This window comes from Anomaloglossus baeobatrachus, chromosome 1 (assembly GCF_048569485.1).
Source record: "Anomaloglossus baeobatrachus isolate aAnoBae1 chromosome 1, aAnoBae1.hap1, whole genome shotgun sequence".
Taxonomy (NCBI): domain Eukaryota; kingdom Metazoa; phylum Chordata; class Amphibia; order Anura; family Aromobatidae; genus Anomaloglossus; species Anomaloglossus baeobatrachus.
In genome coordinates, this window is record NC_134353.1 from 510,770,186 (window position 1) to 510,776,185 (window position 6,000).

The window sequence follows — 6,000 nt, forward strand, 5'->3', positions numbered from 1 at the left end:
AACCATAAGGAGTGTTTGCTACGCAAAACAAAATTGAACACTATTTATAGCAAGAGGTTACTTTTGGAAGTCTCCATCTGTTTTGAAAAGGGTTAGGCTATGCCTTCCCGCCCATTACGCTAATCCCAATAGTTCTCAGGAAGATTCGGACGGTTCATGCACCCTTCTGGCTGAGAAGAACATGGTTCACTTGCCTCCGCCTGATGACGTTAGAAATCATGGGTCATTCTAGAAATCCCGGATTTCTTATCCCAGGGTCCTTTCTGGCATCCCAATCTGAAGAACTTGCATCTGATAGCATGGCATATGACCGGCAGCTCTTAAGGGCCAAGGGGTTTTCAGAAAACTTGGTAGCCACATTGATGGGAAGTAGAAAAAAGTTGACTACTAACATGTATGGTAGATTGTGGAGAAAATATTTTACATTTTCAGGAAACAATCCTCCGGGGATTGAGTCGGTACCCTGGACAGCCGCCTCAGAATTCCTACAGCAGGGTTGGGAGATCGGGTTAAGTTTAAGCATTAGGGTAAGTTCACACAGTGCGTTTTTCGCGGCGTTTTTGCACGGTTTTCGGGTGCGTTTTTGCCCAGAAAACTGCATGACTTTGCTTCCCACAGAAAAGTCTGAGTTTTCATTTTTGCTGTCTGCACACAGCGTTTTTTTCCAGCTATGTTTTTGTGGTGACCACAAAAACGCAGCATGTCAATTATTCCCGCGTTTTTCATCGCGTTTTTCATCCATTGAGTGCAATGGGATGTTGAAAGACGCAATGAGAAACGCAAATTGTTATTATAGTTGCGTTGTGGTGCGTTTTGTTGCGTTTCTAAGACCAAAAACGCAGCTATAAACGCAGGAGGTGGGTAGTAAAGTGACATGTACAGGAAGAGGCTTCCTTCTGTCAGTAAATACAGAAGCGTGAATCCTCCCGGTACTGTCACCGCTGCATCCACCTCCAGTCCTATGCTTGTCTGCTCCCATGCGGCGCCATGTCTGGGCGGGAGGTTGAGGCAGCTGCGAAATCAAAAGTGAACAGTAGAAAAAAAAAATGTCATACTCACCTGTCTGCAGACTCCCGGTGCCATGCCCGCTCCCAGCTCCTGTCCCGGTATTGCCGCTCCGGCTGTGTGCAGTCTCCCCGGGTACGTATGCCTGCAGGACCTGGCGATGGATCACCTGATGCAGTCACCTGACGTGTCAGCTGATCGTAAGTCTCGGGGTGACACTGGCGCCCGGCCGGCTTCACCTATCAGCTGATGCCGTTAGGAGACTTCATCCCTGATTACCGGCAGCTCCTGCAGCGATCAGACAGGATCAGACTCGCTCCAGGAGCTGCCGGTAATCAGCACATAAGTGAGTTGGTTTTTTTTTTGTTTTTTTTTTTTTGCACTGATGCTTCAGCTGATTGTATAAACGGCTTTTATACAATCAGCTGCTGTCTCATGTGATTCACATCCTTGATCCTGACACATCATCTGATCACTTTGCCTTCCAGCAAACCGATCACATGATATTGGATCCGGATTGGACGGCGCGGGACCCTTGACCCAGGATTACTGCGGAGGGGGGTTCTTTATTTCAATAAAGATGGAGTCACTAATTGTGTTGTGTTTTATTTCTAATAAAAATATTTTTCTGTGTGTTGTGGTTTTTTTTATCTTTACTAGAAATTCATGGTGGCAATGTCTAATATTGGCGTGACACCATGAATTTCGCGCTTAGGGCCAGCTGATAATATAAAGCTAGCCCTAACCCCATTATTACCCAGCGAGCCACCGTCACCAGGGCAGCTGGAAGAGTTGGATACAGTGCCAGAAGATGGCGCTTCTATGAAAGCGCCATTTTCTGGGGTGGCTGCGGACTGCAATTCGCAGCGGGGGTGCCCAGAAAGCATGGGCACCCTGCACTGTGGATTCCAATCCCCAGCTGCCTAGTTGTACCCGTCTGGACACAAAAATTAGGCGAAGCTCACGTAATTTTTTTTTTAAATTATTTCATGAAATTCATGAAATAATTAAAAAAAAAAGGGGCTTCCCTATATTTTTGGTTCCCAGCCAGGTACAAATAGGCAGCTGGGGGTTGGGGGCAGCCCGTACCTGCCTGCTGTACCTGGCTAGCATACAAAAATATGGCGAAGCCCACGTCATTTTTTTTGTTTGGGGCAAAAAAAATGCAGCAAAACTCAGCCAAAAACGCACCAAAACGCAGTACAAACGCATGCGTTTTTTGCATGCGTTTTTAAAGACGCTGCGTTTCTGTGCGGTTTTAGCGCTAGAATGTGAACCTAGTGTTAAAAGCATGACCTATATCTCTGTTTATACCCCTATCTGAATGCACAATTAGGACATTGACCTTCAAAATCTCACTGTTAGTAGCTCTAACATCAGCTAGGAGGATAGGAGAGATGCAAGCACTTTCACTAAGTTAGCCCTTTACAGAAATTCTCTCAGATAGGGTTTTTCTTAGGCCCGACTCAGCTGTATTGCTGAAGGTAGTTTCTATGTCCACAGGTCGAAGGAGATTATACTTCATTCCTTCTGTGAGAACCCCAAGAATGCAGCAAAAAGGAGTTTCACACACAGGTTGTTAGAAGATGCCTTTTGCAATACCTAGACTCCACTAAAAATTTTAGGAAATCTATCTCCTTTTTATTCTCTTACAGGGTCCCGGTAGAGGCCAAGCGGCATCAAGGTGGTATCTGGCCAGATGGGTCATCAGGGATCTCTCTGACACACAAGTCGGGGGATCAGGATCCTCCTTTGGGCTTGAGGGCACACTCCAACAGTGCCATATCCGCATCTTGGTCAGAAAGGGCTGATGCCTCTCTTGAACAGATCTGTAGAGCTGCCACATGATCCTCACCTTCCGCCTTCTTCAGATACTATAGGTTGGATTTGGGTGCTAATGACTTTTCCATTGGTAGGAAAGTTTTACAAGCGGTGGTCCCTTCCTAGAGATTCCTTTTAAATCTCTCCTGGGTGCTGTCCTGGGGAAGGGACAAATCATGATTACTGGTTATTGGATTTTCCAGACCCACAACAGCACCCTCTATTTACACGTCCATCTTTTCAGTTCTTGTTTGGCACTCAGTGATATCTTTTTTCACTAGTTTGGAGTTTTTTCTTTTTCACAAGGTGGCGAAAAAAAAAAGGGGGATTGGTGACATATGTCAGGTGTGCATATAATGAAAGTGATGTACACATTGCTTAAATGTGTATAATAATATGTAATATAATAATATGTGTCATACTAACTAATCGGAGTTCCACTCATGCTCTGTAAACCACCAAAGCAGATAGAGAGGCTCCACCTTTTAAAACTGTAGGTTTCCTGTCCTTTGGGGTGGATCCTCTCTCTCCTGGGTGCTGTCATGGGTCTGGAAAATTAAATTACCAGTAGGTAATCATGATTTTCTCAAATTTAGATTGGCATAGGAGATAACTTCCAGTTGCTGAGAGTTTGATCCTGAGAGCTGAACCTTTGAAGAGCCGGTGTGACTGGAGCAGTGGTCGATTTTGCACATTGCAATTCCATTCATTCTTATTAGAGTCTCGGAGATAGCTGAGCGCTGCTTTTGGATGCTCTCAGGTGCTCCCATTAAAATGATGTCTTATTTTTATATAATGTCTTAGAACTGGCAGAGAATATAGGGCTCTAAGTGGCTGAACAGCCCAGGTGCAGGATATTTGAAGAAAAATATAAACAAAACACTTTTTTTTGCTCCCGATTTTTCTTGAGCTGAACTCAAAGAGCTACATTTTTTTTCTATGTACACAAAAAGCCTTTTTCTTTCAAATATTGTTCACAAATTTGTCTAAATCTGTGTTAGTGATCACTTCTCCTTTGCGGACAGAATCCATCCACCTCACAGGTGTGCCATACAAGATGCTGATTAGGCAGCATGATTATTGCACAGGTGTGCTGTAGGCTGGCCACAATAAATGTGCAGTTTTACAGTATTGTGGCAGGGTGAGGTGTCAGAAAATCAGTCAGTATCTGGTGTGACCACAATTTGCCAGTCTGCCATCTGCTCTGTACAGTGAAAACCATGCTTCATCCATGAAGAGAACACCTCTCAACGTTCTCGATGCCATCGAATGTCAGCATTAGCCCACTCAAGTTGGTTACGATGAAGAACTGCAGTCAGGTGGAGACCCTGATGAGGACGACAAGCATAAGATGAGCTTCCCTGAGATGTTTTTTGGCAGCTTGTGCAGAAGTTCTTTGATTTATGCAAACTGATTGTTGCAGCAGCTGTCTGAGTGGCTGGTCTTAGACGATCTTGGAGGTGAAGATGCTGGATGTTGAGGTGCTGGGCTGATGTTGGTAGACATGGTTTGCGGTTGTGAGGCCAGTTGGATGTACTGCCAAATTTTCTGAAATGCCTTTGGAGACGTCTTATGGTAATGAACATTCAATACATGGTCAACAACTCTGGTGGACATTCCTGAAGTCAGCATGCCAATCTCACGCTCCCTCAAAACTTTTGACAGCTGTGGCATTGTGCCGTGTGATGAAACTGCACATTTTAGGGTGGCCTTTTATTGTGGCCAGCCTAAGGCACACCTGTGCAATAATCATGCTGTCTAATCAGCATCTTGATATGCCACACCGGTGAGGTAGATGGATTATTTCAGCAAAGGAGAAGTGATCACTAACACAGATTTAGACAAATTTGTGAACATAATTTGAGAGAAAAGGCCCTTTGTGTACATGTAAAAGTCTTTAGATGTTTGAGTTCAGCTAAAGAATAAAGGGAGCAACACCAAAATTGTTGCATTTATATTTTTGTTCAGTATGTAATTTTTAAAAAAAAATATTTTCCAGTTCTAGTTTTCTCCCTTCTCCAGGTTCAGCGCTGCTTCTTCGATTCTGTTTCAGTTACATAATTATCCACATCTATAACATCAGTGTCAATAGCAGTACAGCACCAAGCACTGCACACAGCCAATGTAGTCCAAATAGTGGCATTTTGCCCAGATACGGATGTTTTTAACCTAGATAGTGGCATTTAAGTTAGGTTCCCGGATTACAGAGATATACCTTGCCATTGGTTTCCGGGCTTACATGCATTGGTCAATACATAAACTAAATATCTCTCTTTTGCAGTAATACAGTGCCATTTTTTTCCCTTGTACATTTTTGGCTTTTTCAGTGTGCAACTGTATGCATTTATAGTTACTATGTTTTTTCAGTTAGCACCTGTTCACATTTGTTGGATGTGTGGTAGTTTTCTGATATTTCTAGTGAGTCTTTTTCTGACTGAGCACTCCGCCCTAAGACTTGGCTGTGTTCATAACCATTGTAGCAGGAGCCTAGCTGCCCATACATGGAGGTTTGTAGTTTAAATAGTGGCATTTTGCCCAGATACGGATGTATTTAACCTAGATAGTGGCATTTAAGTTACGTTCCCGGATTACAGAGATATACCTTGCCGTTGGTTTCCGAGCTTACATGCATTGGCCAATACATAAACTAAATATCTCTCTTTTGAAGTAATGCAGTGCCATTTTTTTCCCTTGTACATTTTTGTTTTTTTCAGTGTGCAACTGTGTGCATTTATAGTTACTATGTTTTTTCAGTTAGCACCTGTTCACATTTGTTGGATGTGCGGGTCATTTTTTTTGATATTTCTAGTGAGTCTTTTTCTGACTGAGCACTCTGCCCTAAGACCTGGCTGTGTTCATAACCATTGTAGCAGGAGCCTAGCTGCCCATACATGGAGGTTTGTAGTCCAAATAGTGGCATTTTGCCCAGATACGGATGTTTTTAACCTACAGTCATGGCCAAACGTTTTGAGAATGACACCAAAATTATATTTTCACATGATCTGTTGCCCTCTGGTTTTTAATTGTGTTTGTCTGATGTTTACATCACATACAGAAATATAATTGCAATCATATTATGAGTACCAAAAGGTTATATTGACAGAATGAGTTAATGCAGCAAGTCAATATTTGCAGTGTTGACACTTCTTCTTCAGGACTTCTGCAATTCTCCCT